General features: G+C 54.7%; 1 protein-coding gene across 3 annotated transcripts in view; it reads right to left on the reverse strand.

Annotated features, from left to right (window-relative positions):
* The window catches only part of MIDEAS (mitotic deacetylase associated SANT domain protein), a 67,515-nt gene that overhangs the window by 31,329 nt on the left and 12,974 nt on the right, over window positions 1–23,212 (reverse strand). Inside the window, exon 1 of one of the 3 annotated variants that reach the window (XM_044231567.1) lies at window positions 10,600–10,956. The exons of 1 other annotated variant lie outside the window; for it this stretch is intronic. The gene's annotated coding sequence lies outside the window, so the exon portion shown is untranslated. Of the gene's footprint in view, window positions 1–6,368; window positions 6,451–10,599; window positions 10,957–23,212 lie in introns of those variants that run through there. One more of the 3 variants, XM_044231568.1, reaches the window with a different exon arrangement.

Genomic DNA, 23,212 nt, shown 5'->3' on the forward strand with positions numbered 1-23,212 from the left:
TTGTTTTTGTTTGTTTTTTTGTTTTTTTAAATTTATTTGACAGAGATCACAAGTAGGCAGAGAGGCAGGCAGAGAGAGAGGGGGAAGCAGGCTCCCCTCTGAGCAGAGAGCCCAAAGCGGGGCTCGATCCCAGGACCCTGGGATCATGACCTGAGCCGAAAGCAGAGGCTTTAACCCACTGAGCCACCCAGGTGCCCCCAACTATATGCTGTTTACAAAAGACACACACTTTAGATTCAAGGACGCAAACAGGGTGAAAGTAAACGGATGGGAAAAGACCACATGAAGGGTAACCAAAGAGAGCTGGACAAGTCATGCTAATATTATGCTAACAGACTTCAAGACAAAAATTCTTCCTGGAGGGGCGTCTGGGTGGTTCAGTGGGTTAAGCCTCTGTCTTCAGCTCAGGTTGGGCTGGCTCTCTGCTCCGCGGGGAGCCTGCTTCCTCCTCCCTCCCTCTCTGCCTGCCTGCTCTGCCTACTTGTGATCTCTCTCCCCGTCAAATAAATAAATAAAATATTAAAAAACAAAAAAAATTCTTCCTAGAGACAAAGAAGGGCCTCTTAGAATGATAAAAGCATCCACCCCTCAAGAGAATATCACAATTAAAAACATATAGCACTTAACAACAGAGTCCCCAATAGACGTAAGGCAAAAATTATCAGCATGGGTGGGAGAAACAGACAATCCAACAGTAATATCCAGAGACTTCAATAATGGTCCACTTTGACTAACGGACCAAACAACTAACCAGAAGATCAACAAGGAACATAAGACTTCAACACCAAGAAGCAACTAGATCTATACAGATACCTACAGAACATTCCACCCAACAACACAGAAGACACATTCTTCTCAGGAACACATGGAATATTCTCTAGGACAGATCCTAAATTAGCCTATAAAACATGTCTCAATAAATTCAAAAGAAGTGAAACCATTCGAAGCATGTCCTCCAATCAAAATGAAACAGAATTAAAAATCAACAACAGAAGGAAATTTGGGGAATTTACAGGAAATGAAGGTTCTAAGAACTTGTCAGGTTGTCCCAGCCCAGAAAGGCCACTCCCTCAGATCATGGACTCTGCACCTTCTGCACAATCCTAGGAAGCTGCAGATCTCAGATTTTTGCAAACGCCTGCGTAACCCTTCTTCCATCATCCCCCGTACCAGACACACACTGAACCTGACCCCAAGCTTGACCCCAGAATCCAAACAGCCGTGGGAGGGAGAGGCCTGTGGGGCTGTAACAGCTTATTAGGCAGCTGCCTCTCCCTAGAGGGGAGGTGGGGAAGGCCACAGGCAAATATTTTCACTCCCCCTGCCAGTCTACAGAATATCCAAAAGAAGGAAGCAAACATTTACAGAGCACTTCCCCCACACCAGCCACCTGACATACCCTAATCCATGCTTACAAACTTCCCATCTAAGCATCAATATTATTGTCTCCATTCTAGACAAAAACCAAGGTTCTGCTGCTAAAGTGGCAGAAGCATGATTCAGGTCTCTGTTGCCTGCCTTCAGAGTCCCTGGTCTTTCCATCATTCTTCCAGAAAACTCTCAACTGCATGCTTGTTGGCTTCAGAAGGCATGCCACACGTGAGAACCCCAGAACCCCACAAAACGGGCTGTGGACCCTCCCCTTCCTCATGCTCCCTCCCAGCTGCTGCTTTTCCTGGGAGCACTTCCAAGTAGAGCACAGTCTCTAACACTCCCACCAAGAAATCATCCCAACCCGGGTCTGTCAGACACAGGCTCCTCGCAAGACGGGGTATTGGTAAAAATCCCTAGGGGACTTTTACCGGGGGACTGTGAGGGAACAGCAGAGGTGAGGCAGGAGCCTTAGGGTCGGGAGGATCTCGCTCACCGGAGTAAGAGCCTCCACACCACAGAGAGAAAGCTGGCCGGTGCCTCTCTTCAGAGCCAACCAGCCAAGCCGGACCCAGCTGAGGAAGCTGAACAGATTCCAAACATGAAAGGATGCCAATGCTCACGGAGTCCATTCCTCGTTCCACAGAGCAGCAGAGAGGGAAAGAAATTAGCTTGCGGATGCACAGCCAGGAGCAGAGCAGGGCCCAGAACCCAGAACTCCATTAACAAGGCTTCGTGCCTCCACTCAGGCAAGCCACACCTTTTGGCAAGAGACTGGGCAGGGCCTGGAGCCAATCCCAACGTCTCACACACACACACACACACACACACACACACACTTCTCCTTTCCCACCACCAGCATCTCTACCCTTTCTTGAGGGTGCCACTGTGTGCCAGGACAGTGCTAAGCGCTCTCCACCCATGACGTGGTTTAATCTTCAAAACAAGGTACGCATTAGTACTCTCCCCCCTTTTCCAAAGAGGAACCTGAAGATCCAAGGGGTCCAGCCACTTGCCCGAGGCCATGGGAGTAAAGAGGGGAGGCTGGGACTGGAACCCACGGCCCATTCTGCAAAATTCCTTCCCAGGAAGCTTCAGGCTCAGCCTCCTGCTTGGTAGCTGGGACCTGGTGGCAGCCTCTGGACGGCTCACGTCTTCTCCCTGGAGAGCAGCTTCGGCGGGTCTGAACACCACCAGGGTGTTCTGCAAGCGTGGCTGGGCAAGGGTGCTGGCTGACAGAGGCATGGGAAGTGAGCGCCTTTGAAAATGAAGAGACTACTGGTGATCACCACCACAGGGGACAGTCTGTGGAAGTCCCAACACCTTCTGCTGAGGAGGAAGCCACACCCCTCCCACACTCCCCAACCCCACACCCACGGCGGGGCAAACAGCTCTTTACACATAAAGCCTTGACTGTCCTCTGTTTGTCAGACAACCCAAACCCTCATGGGGCCCAGGCTCCCGTCCCTTCCTCTGGCCACCGGAGTCTGGGTCAGGTCAACTCCGTGACTGGGTTCCCACTGGTAACAATCCCCCCTCCCCCACCCAGGGCTTTGACTATCAGCCCCAGCAAAGCAACTCGCCTCCTGCATAGGCCTCTCTGGAGGCTTCCTCTCAAGAACCTGAATTCCTAAATAAGAGCTATTCATTGCACATCCTGATTAAAGGAGACAGAGAGTGTCTGCCCACACCAAAGGTCACTGGTCCACAGCTCTATTTCATGACAAATAACACTGAAGCCCTACAAGGTGAAGTGACGCGCCCAAGGACACACGGCTGATTACTTGGGTAGACAGGTGTGGTCAGGGCCTCGCAGGTGGATGCTCTCACACCCAGCACTTCCCGGCAGGGCCAGGTCCTTGACGTTTGGCTCATGTCCTTCTCGGGAGGGAGGTGGAACGGGGTGACTAGCATGTGGTGTCTGTATCAGCCCGGGGTCTCCTGTGTGGTCAGCTCCAGAAGGCGCCAACACCTACCCGGTGGCCTAGAGCAGGCAGCAAGGAGGGCTGTCTCGCTGGTTTGGAACAAGAGTGGGGATAATACGGCTCCCCAGGACCTGCTAGTGTCCGAGAAGCACAGAGCCTTGCTGCAGTGGGGGGTCAGCAAAGCGGCCTGGGCCTCCCGGAGGAGCTAGGACGTGGGCACGGAGCCGCCCGCCTCACTGGCCCGGCCAGCCAGTCGGAGCCTCGCCCTTTCTCAGGCCCCGGTCAAGATCCAGGTCCTCTGCCAAATGCTCACACATTCCTTGCGTTTCTTCAGTCTCCGAGCAGCTGCTGCAGGGCCTTTTTTCCTGTGTTGATTTATTCTTTATTGTTCCTGAAATACACCCAGAGGCCTTTGGCACCAGCCACCAGCGGCGCATCCAGCCCAGGCCCCAAGTACACACCGACCAGGTTCTCTGAGAGCCGGGCCGACCTGCTGGGATGATGGACGCTAGGGTCAGACCCAACAGCCAGGAAGGGAGACCCAAGATTCCACCCATCCCTGGCCTACGGTCCTAGAACTGATCTCAGGGCGGACTACAGAGGCTGGGATGTCTAGGGAGGAGGCAACACTTGGAAAGTCTCGGGGAGACCCACGCTAAGGCTTTCCACTCTTCCCATGCATGAGGGACTCCCCCTGCAACCCTCCAGATCAGGGACAGCTGACCCTTAGGTGTCTGCTGCATCCACAGGAGGGCCTTTGTGGCTTGGGCTGGGCTTCTGACTGCCCTCGGACATGTTCGGAGAGGGAGGCCTCAGAGGGGTCTTCCGTGCCCTTCCCAGTCCAAAATATCTTCCCTCATCAGTGGTCTAAAGGTGCCTGAATTCCTACCATCAGCACTTCATTCCAAAGCTCAAAGCACTGCTCCCTGTGCGCGTGCAAACAGCCCAGGTAATGTGCGCCGCACGGCTAAAAGAGCCAGGGCCTTGGGGTCTGACAAAATGTATCCCAGCTTCTCCAATCACCAGCCTCTCTGTGGGTCTCAGTTTCCCTATCAGGAAATGGGCACAATATCCTTGCCTCCTAGTTACCATGCTGATGAGGGTAACAGGTACATGGAGACATGTACATGTGCATGACACAAAGCAGAGGCTCAGTGAATGTGCTTTCCTTTCCTTCTGCTGGGCAGGAGAGCCATCGTTATCAGTCTTCAACACCCTGGGAGGACATGACTGGTCTGATGCTCTCGGTCCCGCAGCTGCTTGAGCACAGGGCCAGCCCGCCTGAGCAGACAAGGAGCTGAGCGGTCCCAGCATTCGTGTCGGGCTCTGCAGGCACGCAGGGCATCTGCCCTAGGGACCCAGGAGGGGCACACCCAGCACAGGCCCCTCCTGGGCTCCGCTGTGCCAGCAGGGCCTGTAGGGACATGGTGAGACACGAGTCCCCGGATGATACCGGGCAGAGCTTCCAGGCCCGTCACGGAGCCTCCACACCCCGCTGGGCTCATTCGAAGAAAAGCAGTAAGAGGCAAAGTACCATCACCGGAGGGAAGCTGGGGAGAGGGGTGGCCAGAGCAAGTATGAGCAGGGAGGCCAAAGGCACCCGGCCTGCAGCTAGCCAGTAAGCCTGCCCCCGGGGCGACCACAGTCAATGTCCTACAAGTCCAAGTGCCTGCCGGTTATTTTTGGCACCTCTTCTGCCCAAAGCCAGCAAGGAAAGGCAGCTGCTAGCAATATGGAAGGGGTGTTTATGCTTCAGCGTGCGAGCACTGAGGCAGGAACACAAAGAGCGCAGCGGCCACTGCACAGGGGAGGCCTTGGCCCCTTTCTTCCTCTCCTGACTGTCCCTATGAGGTCCCATCTGCCTGTCACATAGCTGACATAACATGGGTACTTCTGCTTTCACTCAGATCCAGTCTCCCAACCACCAAAGTCTCTCACACACACGCAGAAACACACGCAGGCACGCACACACACGCACACACACATGCACACACACACGCACACACAGACAAATAAATAACTAGGGAGCCAGCTGGGGACTGAGCCACGCCCAAGAGCTGGAGACAACTCCTCTGGGCAGCCCTCCCACCTTCCAAACCAGGAGGGGCAGGAACTAGGGGCAGGACGCTGGAGCAGCTCCTCTTTCCAATGGCCTCAGGTGACAGTGGACACGGAGGCGAATCTCAAGGCACTCACTGTCTCTGCACTTCCCCATCTGAGAACAAAGGAGTGGGACTGGATGTCCCAGAGTGTCTTCCAGCTCTGGGATGACTCCTGGGAGCAGGGGAGCCCAGGATCGTGCGTGACCCAGGCCCGCTGGGCAGGTCAGACCCAGCAAGGTCACGTGGAAAGGAGACTCCGGGCAGCAGTCAGGTACATTCCCCAGGAGCTGCCAGGAGGCTGGGAGGGGGAGGGGCAGGACCAGGAAAAGGAGGAAGAGGCTGCAGGCGAGGCGGTGGAGATAGGAGAAGGAAGTGGGGGGAAAAGCCAGGCTAGGAGCACTCTCAAGAGTTGCCAGTTATCACTTAAGCTTTTCTGAGCCCCTTTTTGAGCTCTGGGGCCCTCCCCGACAAGGACCTGGCAAATTCTGTCAACAGCAGGCTGGGCTGGGCCTCTGTCTGTCCAACTGCTGGAAAAAGCTGGGAACTGAAATCCCTCACCGTTTTCCTTCCTCTCTGGACCCCATTTCCCCAGAGAAGTTGGGCAGCCTCACAGGGAACCCCCTTCTGGCTGCAAGCCAGGTAGACGTTCCCCACTTCAAGCTCTGGCCTGGTCAAATCTTGCCCTGGCTGTTCCCCTCCCCCCTTCCTGAGACTCCTGGAGGAAGAAGCACTGCCTGGAAAAAATAACCCACAAGCTCCCTGCGGCTGGAGAGAAAGGCAGAGGGAACAGGGAGCACCTTCCCCAGCTGGCCACAGCACTGGGCTCTGTTCCAGAAAGAGCAAGGGCAAGAAGGGCTGCCCGGGAAGCCTCGGGCTCCCAGCCCCCCTCCTCCCTACCAACCCAGCAAACCACAGCCCGTAATTGTGTCCCTCAGGGAGACCCGCCACCCCCACCCCAGCAAAAACCCACCTCTTTTCTGACATGTGGCAACTTTCTTCTTATATAATACCTCGGTGTCTCCCCCTCCCCTGCTATTTCAGTCGGTGAAAGAGTATCTCAACTGGTCAAAGAGCCCAAGAGCCCTTTAGAGGGCAACTCCCACCCTCTGCTCCACCCAAACCTCCACTGAGGTCACACTGGGAGGCTTCAGGTGAAGCAAAGACAAGGGGACTTTTTCCATGGCTGAGAAAGCAGCCTTCCTCCCTCCCACGTGAGCAGTTCAGCCTGAGGCCTGGGCGGGTAGGTTCCCGAGAGCACAATCTGATCTCTGGGAAGTTGAGCCCTTAACTCTGGGCTGCAGGGACAGAATCCCTTGCAAAAGCGCAGAGGCACCAGAATCTGGGCCTGTCTAGGTGAGAGGATCACACAGCTGTACCCTGGGCCTGGGGACTTAGAAAAGGAGCTTCATTCACACATGCCCCAATGCCCTGCAGGAGGGCCCTCCAACCACAGCAGGACACGCTTCATTTCCTTTTCCCTGGGAAGAGTAAAAGGCAAACGGCTGAACTTGGGAGGGACCAAGGGAAATGACAGCCCCCATCTGCTGAGTACCTACTATGCACCCCTCCGCCTGCAAGATCTTGTTTCACCTGCCCAGCAATCCTACAAAGTACTAGGATCATCCCCATTTTACAGGTAAGGAAACTGAGGCTCAGGAAGTTTAGCAAGGCCCAAAGCCACACAGGAAGTAGAGAAGCTGGAGTGGGAACCCCAGGGTCTGCCCAGTCCTTGTTCCCGTGCACCTACTGGGATTCCTTCGTAGTCACCGCCCCGGTTACTGTCCACACACCATCCAGGAATGGCGTCCCAAGTGTGGGGGCGGAAGTGGGTGTGGACAAGCTTTGCCTGATGGCTCTGGAATTTGAACTGATGCTCCCCCCCCCAACTGTTATCACTCCCAAGTGTGTGGCTGTGAGAGACCCCATAAGCGTGCACGTGCTGGGGTGGAGGGAGGGGCAATCTGGATTCAAGGCAGCCGTTTCCAACACCAAATTTATGCTGTAATGCTTCTGATTCATAAAATGAGCTCACAGTCTCAGGGTATCCTGAATGCTGCCTCGAATGCAAATGAAAGATCCCTTTAGTAAGACCTGGGGATTACGGCACACTCCGCCTAGCTCCAGCCTTGGTGTGCAAATTCAGCCCCACAGCGTCACGGCTCCATGGGGCAGCAGCAACCTCTCCAACGGAATGCAACCCCTGGCTGCATTTCCTGCAGCCGCTGGTGTGTCAGGGAAGAACGGAGCCGCCGCCCCCCACACACCCCGGCTGCTTCAGTACCCATACACACGCGCACGCACACAAAAAGGATGCCAGTTTGGCCCAGGCAAAGGAAATGCCCAGGTTAGCAGATTCCCAGGCAGGAGGCTTCCCACTTTTACCCCGAGGTCCCGCCGGGGTCAGAACGACCAGACACATTCTCCAGCTCTCCGGAAGGCCAGCTGTAGTGTGGGACCAAGGAACTGGGCTCACCAGCACCAGACTCACTCGTGGAGTGACCCCTCCTGAAACCAACGGTGCGGTATGAATCCCAGCAGCGGCCAGACTCACGGGGCCCGCTCCATGCCACTCCACATTTTTCTGCCGGAGATCTTTCAACCATTTGTTCAGCTAACATGTACTAAATACCTACCAGAAGCCAGGCATTGTGAGAACACGGGACAAATACCAGGGCAGAGGTGAGGGTGATGCTGAGACGTACTTTGGGCCTTTCACGTATAGACGCCTCACTGCAACTATGCGACGGAGGCTGGGAGACTCCTCTGAGTTTATGTTTTGAGCACCAGAGTACGGTATATACACAAATGACTACATAAGGCGGAAATGAGTGTTCGGTAGAAGGCTGAGGCGTCGCCAAAGAAGTACCATTTGAAACAGGCCTGAAAGGATCCACAGGATTCTTCCAGCTGCTTGTGGTCATCCCCACTCCTCTGTGAGCAAGGCTTCCTTCTGGGAGACCCAGCGGCAGGAGAGGGGCCCTCAAGGCCAGATTCCCAGACTGGACCGTTCCCCTTCTAAGACATTCTGCCCCAGGTGCCTGCCCCCGGCCACCACCCCCCTCCCACTACTCTCTTCTCCTGGCTCCACAGGGCAGCCCTTCCCTGGGTTCTGCAGGCACTGGGCGGCCCTTAACTGAATCTGGAGCTGCATACTGCCTTATTCTCCCTCCATTTATTAAAAGTAGCAGCCCACAGGGCTAAACAATTCGGTTACTTTTAAATCCTGTATTTAAAAATTGAACTCATCCTCATGGGCATTCCAGGACACCCTTTCCTAAGGTAAGGGGAGACTTCGGCCTGGCACTTGGAAAAGTCACAGCGGGCAGTGGGCAGACTGTCCCAGAGCAAGCTGTATGGTGGTACGGGGAGGGGGGGGCACCCTCTAGGTTCTTCACCCCCTTGTCCCCTAGGCTTTACAGAGATCAGAGTAAGCAGCCAGAGGCCAATACAATTCGAATGGAGACTGAGCCAGGACCATGCAATGAGATGGTTTATCACAGTAATTGAATGTTTACACCCCTCTTATTCACTGTCCAGAGCAGGAGGAAAAAAAGGACCCATAAATTCTCAACCTAGGAAGGTTTCTCCTTTCCCCCTCTGTCCCGAAGCCATCCAACTGCCTATGGAAAGGGTGCATTTCTCTATTTCTCCGGTATGTGCCACACCATCTCTGGGGGGCTCTGGAGCAGGACAGGTGGTTCTCCCTCCTCCCCCTGGGCTCCACAGGGGAGGACAGGCTTCTCCTCAGAGCTGCTGTCCCTCCACCTTCACCAGGCCTCCAGGCTCCGTCCTGAAGCTGCAGGGACAAGGAGAGGCCAGCCCTCCAGACCTCCACAGGCTAGGCTCCCCCTGCTGGAGCAAGCCGGACCTCCCCTCCCCCCCAGCCACAACTGCCAACAGGGATCCCCTGCACACACGTGCCACGGCGGCCTCCATAGTCAGCCTCGGCCAGGCAGCTCTCCTCCCATCCCACCGGCCGGGCTCCGCAGGCGGGCACACGGCTCCGATGTGGGACGGTGGAAGCAGGAAGTAGCCAACAAAGTTGTTACCAACAAAGTTTTAAGTGGGGCGAGTAACTTCCCCTTTCATCTTTCCAGCAGCTTGCTCTGGAGGCTGGGCCGGAGTACCCAGTGGCCTCCACTTTGGCCGGACGCAGGTACTTCCTCCAGGTCTGCCTTCTTCGGGGCTGAGGCCTGAACATGGGAGGGCGGCACCAGGCCCTAAGCCAAAGGCTTGGGTGGGGGCCCTGCAAGGGGGCAACCTGGTGCACACGCTCCCGCTCCCGTCAGCGTGGCTGGGGAGGGTAGGACTACCTCCACCATGCCGGCCATGTGCAGGGTCCAGACAAAACCCGGGCCCCCGAGATCCGGACGGGCACCCACAAACACAGCACGCGGCGAGGCGCGCGGAGAGCTAGCAGGCCGCAGAGGCGCGGGCGTGCGGGGGCGGCCGAGAAGGATGACAGGTCTGAGGTGCGCCAGCAGCGCCGGGGAGCGCGGGGTGAGGCCAGCCGGCCCGCGCGAAGCGCTCCCCTTGGGCCCCTGCCGCTCTTGTCCCAGCTCCCTGCCGCCCCTGCACGTCCGTCCCCCACAATCCCGGCGCGGGCACGGTTTCCACGTCCACTTTGCCGTGCACGCTGGCAGGACCCGGGTCAGGGGCTCCCGCGCCAAGTTCCCGCAGCTCGCGCGAGCCCCTCCCGACTCCTCCGGGGCCTGGGTTCGGTCCCGCAAGCCGGTCCCCGCGGACACCACGTTTCTCTCCGGCGGAGCAAGAGCCGGATTCCCGACTCGCCGCCGCCGCCGCCCCGGCGGGCCAGGCGGCTCCGAAGGGTTTTCCTGCCGGGGCCGCGCCCGGGTGGGCGGGGGCCGCGCGCGAGCTGCGTAGCTGCACAAACACGGCGGGCTGGCGGGGCACACGCAGCGGCGGGCTGGAGGTGCGGGCCGCGGAGGCGCGGGCTGCGGGGCGGCGAACGCACGTACACACGCACACCCCGCCCCGGCGGCCCAGGCCGCAGAAGTTGACGCACCGCACCCCCCGCAGCCCCGCGCCCCCGCTCCCGGCCGCGCCTGCACAGCTGCAGCCGGCGCGCCCGGCCGCCACCGCCTGCGCGCAGCCCCGGGTCGCTGGGCCGCCGCCGCCGCCAGGGCGGGCTGCGCCTCGCCGCGTGCAGGCCTCGGCAGCCCGCCGGGCACCCCACTTACCTCGTTCCAGCCCAAGCTGCAGCATCGGCCGTCCCCCTTCCGCCGCGGGCCGCCGCCTTCGGTCGCCTCCCAGGTTCCAGCCGCCTGCACGCACTCCCGGATTTTAAAAACAAACAGGCGCCTCCGCCTCCCCGCCGCGCTCGCAGGGCTTCCGCCAGCCCGCGCCTCCCAAGGCTGGGAAGTTTGCTGGCGGGTCCCGGGCGGGACGCGCGGGCTGTCACCCCTCGCTTGCGGCGCAGGAGCCTCGGCGCACCCCGCTCCCGCGGTGTCTGCCTCGCGATCGTTCTCCCTCCCTCCGTGTCACCCCCAGTCCTGCGATGCAGTGTCAGGATTGCACTGCTCTGACTCATCGGTTGAGCTCACAGCTTGAAAAAAAAAAAAGAGAGAGAGAGAGAGAGAGGGTGAGAGGCAACAGCGCAGGAGGAGGACTCTGGCGTGCTACAAAGGATTGCACAACTCCGGGCTGGGAGCGCGGAGCGCCCAGCGGCCGGCCGGCGCGCGCGGCACGGCGGCGAGCAGGAACCAGCTCCACCACTCCATCAGCACAACTGTCTCGGGTCGGCCGCACAGCCAGCAGGCCTGGCGCCGCCCACTTCCTGCGACCAAATAAGGCCGGAGAAGGCGTCTTTAAACCTCGGGCGGCTGGCGGGGCTGGGGATTTCCAGCAGACCTCACCTCCACTGCCGAGCGGGTCGCCCTCCTCCCTCAGCCCAGGCCGGCGCCCCCGATGGCTTTGCTGGAACCAACAGGCCACGCGGCCCGTTCCTTTCACACCAAGGTCAGAAGGAGACGGTGACGAAATGCTTGGAAACCCATCGGTCCTGCCAGGAAAGTGTGTATGTGATGTTGGGGAGGACACAAGTCGCTTTCTTTCCACAAAGAGCACTCTGGTTTTGGATCCGGTAAATCGTACACAATCCTCTCTAAGGCACTTCATTAAGTTTCCCCAAGTTTCACTTTTGGCATCCTAGTGGTGTAAAGGTTATTGAGAAACGTCCCAGCCCCCATAAAAGACCAGTTACTGAGGTGATGAAAAGCTCCTGGGTTTAATTCTAGCCACTGAGGGCAGAGTTGGGGCAGCTTTTCACTCTAGGCCCACATTTCCCCTCCCTTCCCTTCTAACCTCCCTCCCCCACCCCAAACCCCCTGCCTCTTCTGGCCTGGCTGCCAGGAAGATGGGGAACATTTCTGCTCCCGGAGGTTCTCTTTGGCGCCCACATTCAGTGAAGCTCCAGGGCCAAGAGAAAGTCCAGGGGAGGTTCTTTCCATTTGTTTTGGTTTTTTTTGTTTTTCCCAAAGAGATGGGTCAGAAGGAGGTTTGCCTCTGAAGGAAGAAAACACTGTGTCCTGGCGGCGGCCTTCCCCTGGGCCCAGTCCTGAGAAGCAAGTGCATCTCTTGCTTTCTCAGGGAGCAGGGGAGAGGCAGTGGAATGGGATCCTCACAGACCCTCCGAGCCTGCAGGGTTGCCTCTGGGGACGAGATGACAGAGACCCAGCCTTGCTCCCGAGGAGGAGCACCATCGTCTAGTCCTGTTCCATGCCTCTGCCGACCGGAGCACCTCACCCAGGAGGAAAAGGGCTTACTGCACCAGAACAGAACACATATGGCAAAAGAAGGACAACCTAAAACAGTCTCATCTTCAAAACAGCCATCATTATGCCAGGGCACTGGACCAGATGACCTCTTAAAACTCCCTTCTGGTTTAAAATCCAGGATTCCGTGATTGTAAAAAGTGAATGGAGGAGCCAGGGAAACCACCTTCAACAAAGAAAAGCCCAGGCTCTGGGATTTAGCATCTCCTATGACAGTATTGTTTCTGGCAATTCTTAAAGCATGTCCCCACACAGAGCCTACTTAACAACCCTATATATGTGTGAGTTTTATCTCCCTGGTTTTATGGATGAGCACACGGAGGTTCAGATAGGTTAAGGGACTTGCGCAAGATCACAGGACAAGTCAATCATCTGTCACTTCTCTGTTCCTCTTCCCAGCTCCCCCAGAGGAAGGCGGTGAACAGCTGGGGGACTGGGGTGCTGAGGCATGCAGGCCCGGTCCCCCAAGTAGAGGCTAGATTCTCAGGACTCCTAGGCAGAGGTTCGGTGTAAAGCCTTTTCGTTTTTTTCCATTTGTCTGATTTCTTCATTCCCACTGACACCTCATCCAAGTGAGGGAAGCAAAAGCAAAGCCACTTGGTGTCCAGTGCCTGCTGCTGCCAGGTTTCCTCTGCAGGCCTCTGGCCAACCAGTCCTCCCCACCCCCACCACCGGGCCTAACCCTGAAATCTGGCCTCAAGCCAGCCCTGGAGCAAGCCCCTGAGAGCCAAGGCAGACCAGCCCAGGGATGTTCCCAACCAACCAGAAAACCCAGCTGGGAAGCACATTCCTGGAAGAACTTGCCACGGTGGAGCCAGGGCCCAAGCTCCAGGAAACGAATGGGAGCCACTCCAGAGGGCACTCCTCACGCAGCAGCCTCGTCGGGCCAGGACTTCCTCCTGTCCCATGTGGGGTAGCTGGGCCTGGCCCAGGGAGCAGCACGAGGAGCAGGGGAAGGCGGCAGGGGGTGTGTGGGAAACAGAAGTCATTGACCCGGAGTAGTCCCGCTCATCTTGCAACAGCACATCCCTTCACCCCAACTCAACCTCCAGACTCAGGCCCTTTCAGAAAGAAGAGAGGAAGAAGAGGGGCATGTGTGCGTCAAAGGGAGGAGGGCTCAAGATGGCAACCGATGCCCCCTCCTCAGGAGAAGCGCGCCTCCCATGGGCGGGCAGACAAGGATGTGTAGAGACAGCTGCAGCGCTTCCGAGAAAGCCCTGGAGGTCAGTTCTGCTGCAGATATGACAGTGCAGAATCACTGACATGTGAAGTGAAAGTTTTGGTTTTAGAAGCTCTAGTCTCTGGGGCAGCCAACAAAGGGTGCCCTTTGGAGAGGGGGGAAAAAAGGTGTTCCAGGGACCTTCCCCCCAGAGCAAGCTTTTCTCGACCTTTACAAACTGCAGGGAAGAGAGGAGCGCAGAGCTCCAGTGCCCAGGGAGTGTGTCTGCTGAGAGACACTCCAGGAGGCAAAGTACCCTTGACAGGCTTCCAAATTCTGTGTCCTGATGAGGGCAGAAAATGGCCTTAGAGAGGCTTTCTGGGACTGTACCAGCTCTCTGGACTTGGCCCCAAGTGACCATCAGCAGTGTCCACTTCTGGGACAACCCGAGACCATTAAAAAGCTGCCGAGGGTGAATTCTGTGGTATTGAATTACATTCCAATAAAGGTGTTATTAAGAGGGGGGAAAAAAGCTTCCACGGAAGCTAGGTCCTCCCTACCCACCCACCCACCTCTATTAAGTAACTGCTGCCCTCAGTTACTATTTAAACAGGGGTTTTCTCCCCGCCTCCAACCCCACCAAGCCCCAGGCCTGCATTCCTGCCCTTTTCCCATTGTCCCTTCTCTGTCAGGATCTTTCCATGGAGGCCGGCACAGATGGTGTGCTTCACCGAATAAGAGAAGCGACCTGTACTGGAGCCTAGGGAATCGAGGAAAAAATACGGTTGGGAAAATCACAAATCGACGATGCTGGGTTCCTTGTGTCCCTATTGTCCTTTCCTTGGCAGAATAAAGGTTCCGCCTCTAAGACCTCATTTACCTACGGTTTCAACAGAAGAAAAGAGAGGTTTTGGAAAAAACAGTCACCAGGACAGAGTCTTGGTCCTGCCTGTCGCTAACGCCCTGTGTGCTCTCAGGGAAGTTGACCCCGCTGAGCCTCACTTTTGGGGCCCGCAGCAGATGTACTGAATTTGTTACAGAGACAATAAGAGAACACACACCTTCTAGGGGCCTGGAGAATTCCAAGGGCAAAACACTGCTTTATGACGGTATCTTGCTAGGTACATTTAAGGGATTACAACTGTTCCTCTTTTTACTGTTTTAGCCTACATCCCCTTCTCCTAAAACTAGCTTCTTCCTTTCAACCTAGCCCAGGCAAGATATTTTTTCCCCTGAAGACCCCTGGGTCCATCCCCCATGAGCCTCAGGGTGACCCTCTGCTGGGCTCGTCCCAGATTCTTTTCAACCCTGACATCTGGGTGTCCTTCCAAGGCCCCCGTCCCAGTCTCTCTTCATGTCCTTTCCCTACACTTCCTCCCCAGTGGCACCCACCAGCCGTGCCTTCTCCTCACCACTTTTTGTCATGTCCTTTCTGAGAGGGCAGGGAGCTCAAAACCACCCCAGCCAGTAAGTGAAGCCATCGTGTGCTAAGAAGTCCCTGCACTGTTTTCTCTTCTACCCATGAAAGCTCCATTCACATTTACTTCACCTGTTCTGGGGCAGGGCCATGTCTGCCACACCAGGCCCCAGCTGTCCGCATCCTTTCCCCCACCTACCCTCGCCTCCACCTCCCTCTCTTGCAGGCCCCGGACGATGTGCTTAGTGCCTTTGTCAGGTCTGAGAGGGAGCTTCTGCAGATGTCCCCAGTTGCTGCTGTCACTCTGGGAGCGATGTCTGGCTGGGTGTAGGGGGAAGAACAAAACAGGTGTGGCTGCCAGGGAGGGCCAGCCAGCAGGGCCACGGGGACAGAAGCACCCTTTCTTCACAGAGCCAAGGCTGCCAGCTTCCCAAAGGCCTCCTTTCAGCACAGTTCCATGCCCCCTGCGGAACCAGCCCCAGACAGACTCCAGTCACTGGCTGTTCGCTGGAGCTCAGCTTCCCTACCTTGTGGCCATGGGCCAGGAGGAACTCCCACAAGATCGAGTGTGTGCAGTGGGGCATGCTTCAAAACATTATTCTTGGGGCGCTTGGGTGGCTCAGTGGGTTAAAGCCTCTGTCTTTGGCTCAGGTCATGATCCCAGGGTGCTGGGATCCAGCCCCGCATGGCAGCGGGCTCTCTGATCAGTGGGGAGCCTGCTTCCCTTCCTCTCTCTCTGCCTGCCTCTCTGCCTACTTGAGATCTGTCTTTCAAATAAATACAATCTTTAAAAGTAAATAAATAAACAAATAAGTAAAACATTATTCTTAGGGGTGCCTGGGTTGTTCAGTAGGTTAAAGCCTCTATCTTCAGCTCAGGTCATGATCCCAGGGTCCTGGGATTGAGCCCTGCTTCTGGTTCTCTGCTCGGTGGGGAGCCTGCTCCCCCCTCCCTCTCTGCCTGCCTCTCTGCCTACTTGTGATCTCTTTCAAATAAATAAATAAAATCTTCAAAAAAAAAAAAAAAAGAACATTATCCTTAAATGAAAACAAATACTGATAGGTCATGGACTAGAACCCCATATTTGTGTTCATGGGAGTACACAGGTTAAGAGCCAAAGCTGAGACGTTAAGTCCAAATATTGGCTCACGCTAGCTTGAGGACCTTGAGCAAGTTATTTAACCGCTTGGTTTTCTCATCTGCAAAATGGAGACAAGATCTTCACAGCATATGGCACACGTGAAGTCTTTTGTAAGTGTTGGTTACCATTTTTTGTCATCTCCTGATTCATCCCCCTTGCGTCTCGTCTTGCACGCTTACCATCCTCACGGCCATCAGAGCGATCACATCCCTTTTCAGGAGTTCCCAGCATTCTTCCACAAAAGGCTGAGCCCGTTAGCCAAACTGTTAGGTGCGGACACTTTGGACATGACCAGCTCTGTCCTACGCCCCAGCCCCAAGGCCACATAACCAAACAAGCTGAAGTTCCTCAAGAGACCTGCTTGCTCACACATGCTCCTCCTCCCCCACCTTCATCCACAGGTAAACCCCACACCCCTAGTCTCCCATCAGACTTGAGCTCAATGGCAACTCCCCCAGGAAGCCTTCCTTGACCTCTCCAAACAGAGGAAGCCCACTGGAGTTTATACCCCTGGAGCTCTCCTGGACCTCCTTCATCAGACTGGGGGACCATCCCCCAGCCACTGTGTTAGTCACTAAGAAGAGATCAAAGCTGCCCCCTATTCAAAGGGAGCCTTTGCTGGTAGAGTGCACTAGAGCCAATGATTGAATAGGGGGTGGGGCAAGGGGGTGGGTCAGAAAGTTCAGCCCCCTCATCTCAAGGTGGAACCCATGCTGTGATGGTTCAAGTCACACCCCTGAGATCCCCGTAGGGTCTCGCTGAAGCTAGCCAGCAGCTGCAGTAGGGCCTTCTTGCATTCTTTCACAGTAGGTCCTCCCCAGCTCTAGCCTGCTTCCTTCATCCCTTTTCCCTGAGAGCACTTCCTAAGTCAATCCCAAGCACCCCTCACTGCCTCTGTCCCTGCTCCTAAACTAACTGAGCTACCTCCTTACTAGTGTTAGAGAGAACAGTCTAGATGCCAGTCACCTTGTATCCCTGGCACCCACACATAGTGGTGCCCAGGAAATTCTTGTTGATAAATGCACAAGTAATACATGAGAAAATCTGAGGTAAGCAATCACATGTAGCATTATTATTATTATCACTGTTTTCATAACTATTTCTCCCATTCCAAATGCACGTTTAACCTCTCTGAGATCAGGATGCACCCCACAATCAACAGAGCATGCCATGGTTTAATCAACAGCATTTTCTCTTTCTTAGTTGAACATAAAATACAACTCTACCAGGGTGGCGCAGTTGATTAAGTGTCCGGCTTTTGGTTTCGGGTGCAGGTTGTGATCTCGGGGTCATGATCTCGGGGTTGTGAGATTGAACCCCGTGTCAGGCTCTGTTCTCAGTGCGGAGTCCACTTGGGACTCTCCCTCCCTCTGCCCCTCCCCCTGCTCTCTCTCCTTCTCTCAAATAAATAAACAAATCTTTTTTAAAATTAGAAAAATAAAAATCAGGATTTCTGGTTTGTCATGAAAAAAAATTGGAACACTGGCCACCCTCCCTGTCAGAGGTGGGGAAGAGTAGCTACCTGAGGGGAGTAGCACTAGGAGAGACCAGGAGCACCACAGGAGCAGCCCTGTTGTGGGACGCCCACACCCCAATTGTCCACTGCTTCCTTGACCACTTATCATCTCACCTGTGCTGTTAGAGATGGGGATGGGGCCTTGGAGTGGGTGATCCTTAGATCAGATGAACCCCAATGCCCTCTCCAGCCCTAACATTCTATGTAGCTCCTCCCAGAACCTCCCCTGTAGCCCCCTACAAGGAGGTCACTTCAGGAGCCTATACTGGAACCACTCAGGTAAGCCCCACCTCTCACCTACCTCCCCTCTGACGTCCATCACTGGGCCCCCAGGGTCTGTCCCTCTCCCTCCCTTCCCCTCCCTCCACACCCAGAGCACCAGTCCTAGCCAGTGAGCGGCTGAGCCAGGCAGGTGTGAAGTCCGGTTAGCCCAGGCCAAGGGTGCTCCCCCCACCAGGAGGGAGACAGGCAGGACAGTGCGTCCCTCGTCCCTCGTCTCTCCCCAGGAGAGTAGTTTAAGGAGACAGATGGAAGTGGGGAGGTTCTGCAGACACCGAGGACAAACACAGTTTGACACATGAGGAAACACAAACAGTAAATCATCTGGACGAAGAATGTACAGTCTCAGCAGCAATCTAAGATATGCAAATTAGAACCCCATTAAGGACCCATTATGGCCTCAAGTCCACGTGAAAATAAGTAAATAAATTAAACCAGAAGGCTGCTGATGGCAGGGCCATCCGGAAACAGCCGCCCCAACACTGCTGTGCCACTCTAAACCATTCAGACCTTTCTAGAATGTGATTTGGCACTGTGTTGCGGGAGTTGACGACTTTGACCAGGTAGTTACCATTGGGAGACCAGTTTCCATGAAAATAATCTCCAATACCCTCCCAAAGGAGTTTTTACAAACGATACTCATGGCACCTATATATAGACCACCACCACCCCCAAACTGAAATCCATTCAGAATGAAACCTGAAAGGGATCGGCACGTGGAAACAATCTGATGAAACCATTTGATCTCGCTCTGTGACAAAATCAGCACAAAGGAACAGGACAGGCGGACTTACAAGGACTTACAAACGTGGTTAAAACATCCACAGGAGCATCAGCAGCAATCAGAAGAGAATCCTGACAGCACAAATTCCTAAGGTGTAATGTTTACTCTAACTGGAAATGGTTTAAATAACAATGACGATGATGATAAAAACGCCAGGGCCATTGAATACGATTTCCTGACCCTAAAGATACCCCGCCCAGCTCCCAGGAAGCCGGGGAGCTCCAACTCCTGGCCTGAGGAGGGAGCAAGAAGGAATGGGAGCCAGGAGAGACAGGACTTAGGGCAGGAGGATGCCCCCAGAGCTTCCCTTAGCAGGAGGGCTCAGGAAGATACCTCCCGCTAAAGAAACAGAGTTACACAAATCAACCCACACCATTTAACCTCTAACGTCCTGGGTGCTGGATCTCGCTGCTGCATTTTCGCTCTCAATTTTACTAATACCTTATTTCAGCAACTTCAGAGGTGACACCAGGGCTCTCTGTGGGCTAGCCTAGGAACCCAACCACCATTTATAGCATTGTTTCTATGGAAATGTGTTTCAAGCTTCAAGAAATCTAGCTGCTGACAGCCCTGGGGCACGCACGTGGTCTCTAAATTAGGGAACTGAGACGAGCAGGGACTGCTGGGTCCTGGGCTCAGAAGACAGCTTGTTACTTAGACTGTGCCGCACACCACCAGCAAGGATCCCATGAGAGCAGGCTGGAGGTCGCTGTACGGGGTGGGATGGGGCTGCGGCCATCTAGAAATATTCCAGGAAAGCTCACAGATATCTCCCCCTCCCCCGCTGCCTCCAAACACATCACGGAAAATATGAAATTGGCCTCAGTGCCCCTCCCGAGTGTCCCGATGAGCCCCCTGAGCCCACAGGCTTTCCAACTCATTCCTGACCCTGGCCAACATCTAGCCACAAGGGCTCACTTCAGTCTGATCTCAGAACAAAGAAACTCCAAACCTTTGACAGTTCTGGAATTTGGCTTCTGCAGATAGGTGCTCGAGATAACCAGGGCCCCAGCAGGGCCCCGACATCTCTCCACACATGCACCGCTGCTGCCATGGTCTGTTCTAGCAGGTCCGACCTGCCTGCACAAGGTCTGCCCGGGGCTCTCCAGCTCTCACCCGCCTGAGGACTCCACGAACAACACTGGGAAGACTCCCTTGCTGCCCCGAACCACAGCGGCCACAGGGAAAGGATGATCAAGCGTCCTCTGCAGAGACACTCCACATGTCCAGAAAGTGCCCCATTAAGAAGAAAAGTCTACACACACATGGGGAGGCAGGGACCGGCACGGGGTGAACGGTGAGAAGCCTATTCCCCAGGCATCCCAAGGTTCTGAGATGCCAGAGACAGGAGAAAGTGGTCAGAAGAGGGTCAGCTGCTCGGCCACAAGGCCACACCTCCAGCTGCAAGTCTGAGCGGAGCTCATGGCGAGACGGGGGTTCAGAGGGAGCCTGACTGCTAAGCAGGTAGACGCAGACCGGGTAAATGTGGGGGGCTTTCCGAGGCTAACCATGAAGGGCAACTCAAAGTTTCAATCCTATAATAAATATGTACAATACTGCAAACACCCAAGATGCTAACTCACTAGGGCTCTACCTGGGTTAGGCAGGGCCGCAGGAGGTCAGTGTGCAAAGCACATGCTTGCTCACCGCTGCCTACCGGAGCTACACAAGAGAGCAACAGGAGGCTGCCTCCCTCTGCCTGGAGGTAAGTGGGCGGCTCAGAGCTGAGCCTCAGGGCCACACGTACTCAAAGGGCTGGTTCCCTGCAAAACCAGGTGTGAGCAGTCATCTGGGGCTCTGAGGCCACTTGGAGGTCACCTGCACCAGGCAGAGTCCGAGCTGCGAGGCTAGCAGTTGTACAGTTAGCCAGCCGGTGAGGTCAGGCCTTCCGTCAGGAAAAGACTCAGTTAGCCAATCTGAATTCTCCAGCCCCTGCAGTGCAGGCGGCTGATAAGACCCAACAGTTCTGTCTTCCCAGTGGTAACAGATGGGAGGCTGGAGGTCCCTCCCCCTGGCCTTCCCACCCTGATCCAAAGTCTTTGATACGTTAAGGTCTTCTTTTTAAAAAAGTGTATCAAGTGTATATTAAGCAATTTCAAACACACAAAATATTCATGGCCACTTACTTCACCTAAACCCAGTATTTACCTTATGCCGATTTATGCTACGGCCGGTGTAATCAGCTTTTAGTCACTCAAGTGTATGTGTAACTTTGCCTGCTAAGACAGAAACCACTTTGTCACCAAAATCCATCAACATTTCCCTATGAATCAGTATCATCTTCCTATTAATTTCATAACAGCACAGTATGTCACCGGATTTAGGTATCATGAACTCATGAATTATAAAGCCATGTGGGAACATTTAGGCTGTTTACAGTTTACTGCTATTTTAAACAATGTAGCTATAAATATCTTTATCCATACAGTTAGCTCTTTTCCTCTTCAGAATTATTTCCTTAGAATAAATTCCCAAGAGGGGCACCTGGGTGGCTCAGTGGGTTAAGAGTCTGTCTGCAGCTCAGGTCATGATCCCGGGATTCTGGGATCAAGCCCGCATTGGGCTCCCGGCTCACCAAGAGATTCTGCTCCTCCCTCTCCCTCTGCTCCTCCCCCAAGTTGTGCGTGTGCTCTCTCTCTCTCTCTCTCACTCTCTCTCTCAAATAAATAGATAATCTTAAAAAGAAAGAAAGAAAGAAATTCCCAAGAGTAATGCTGATAGGTAATTAACATTTTTTAATAACTTCAAGTTCTACATTTTATTTTTTTTATTTTTTTTTTATTTTTTAGAGATTTTATTTATTTATTTGACAGAGAGAAATCACAAGTAGATGGAGAGGCAGGCAGAGAGAGAGACGGAAGCAGGCTCCCTGCTGAGCAGAGAGCCTGATGCGGGACTCGATCCCAGGACCCTGAGATCATGACTTGAGCCGAAGGCAGCGGCTTAACCCACTGAGCCTCCCAGGCGCCCTCAAGTTCTACATTTTAAAAAAGATTTACATATATATATATATATATATATATATATATCTGTGTCAGTTACCGGGATTGCCTATTTTCCAAGGTAGTTTTCTCGACCATACTTCCCAATCCTACCAATCAAGGTTTACTCTTTTTTTTTTTTTAAAGATTTTATTTATTTATTTGATAGACAGAGGTTACAAGTAGGCAGAGAGGCAGGCAGAGAAAGAGAGGAAGCGAAGCAGAATCCCGGCCAAGCAGAGAGCCCGATTCGGGGCTCAATCCCAGGACCCTGGGATCATGACCTGAGCCGAAGGCAGAGGCTTTAACCCACTGAGCCACCCAGGCACTCCCAAGGTCTACTCTTAAAACCCACTTTCCCTAAGTCCCCATTGGGTCTGGCATCTGAAGCACACATCCTATGACTGAATGGATTTCGGAGGAACTCAGCTGATTTTCTATGGAGGGATAAAGAAGGAGGACAGAGAGATGTGGGTAGAGAGGCAGAGGACTTGGAGGGATACCAGGGGGTAGTGTGCCCCATGGAGGCAGAAACAAAGGCAAATCCCACAGGCTGTCCCTTCCAAAACAAGGACATCAAACCTATCCCACCACCTAAGCCCACCAAACACACCTGCATGGGTTCCTAAAGATCTTAGCAATGCTATGTGCTTCTAAGTTCTGGAAACATACTCTGCAAGCAACATAAGCCACACATTCACCACTAGTCAAGGAGGCCCACACATGTGTGGGCTCCGCCCTAAGCGTGGTTCAACTTTAAGAAAACAAGTCTACCCCCACAGCCATGACAGGAAGATGCTTCTTGTCAGTACTCCCTAAGTGGCATGCAGACCCCAGATGACTATTTAATACCAGGAATGCCCTGGATAATAGTCAGGTTCCATGGTGATGGACCATAGAGACACCACCTGCCAGACTGCTCACAGGCTTGTGGGATTTCTGAGCAGGGAAGGACCACATGCAGTCCAAGCCTCTCAAAGGTGCTGCCTTTAAACCAGCTCCTCGTCGATGCCCCCTCAGAGCCCTCCTCAGGGTGAGCAGGACCCAGGTGCTAGGCTTGGGGGTCCTAAGTCCCCTTCCCACCCTCACTGGGGCCTACCTGGCAGGCTCAGAGAAACAGCAAAGCCACCAAGGCCGTGGCTCCGAAAGGTGCCAAGGGAGGGCTGCCGTGCCGACAAAGAGTTCATCCACCCGTGCGTCCACCTGGTCCATATTGGGTCCTGGGCCTGCCCATGGCTCCCTCCTGTCCCTGCAGGCTACCCTTCCGGGCCCATCATGGGACACCTACAGTGTGACAGGCACAGTTCTGCCCCAGGGAAGAGACAGGCCCCTCCAGTGGTAAGTTCTGTGGCAGAGACGCTAGGGCGGAGGCTCAGGAAGGTGGCAGGGAAGCAGGTGACTTCCGGTGGCTCCTGTGGGCGGCTGCCAGGAGGAAAAAGGCAGGGAGGGCATTCCAGGGAGAGGGAGCAACCACACATCAGACGCAGAGGAGCCGAAGTGCACTGAGCCCCAGAGAGAACACAGGCCATGCAGGGGAAGAGGCAGGAAGGTGCACAGGGCCCTCAAAGAGGGCCTTGTGCGCCCTTCTGAGGGCTGTAAGCCTTTTCCCGAAGGACCTGGGCAGCTCACGGAGGTTTGTAAGAGGGGGGATGTGAGCAAAGCCATGTTTTAGTAAAATAACCAGGTCCTTCAAGATTTCGTCTACATTTCAGTGCTGCTTTTAACATGATTTCACGTCACGGG

This window comes from Neovison vison, chromosome 13 (assembly GCF_020171115.1).
Source record: "Neovison vison isolate M4711 chromosome 13, ASM_NN_V1, whole genome shotgun sequence".
Lineage (NCBI taxonomy): Eukaryota > Metazoa > Chordata > Mammalia > Carnivora > Mustelidae > Neogale > Neogale vison.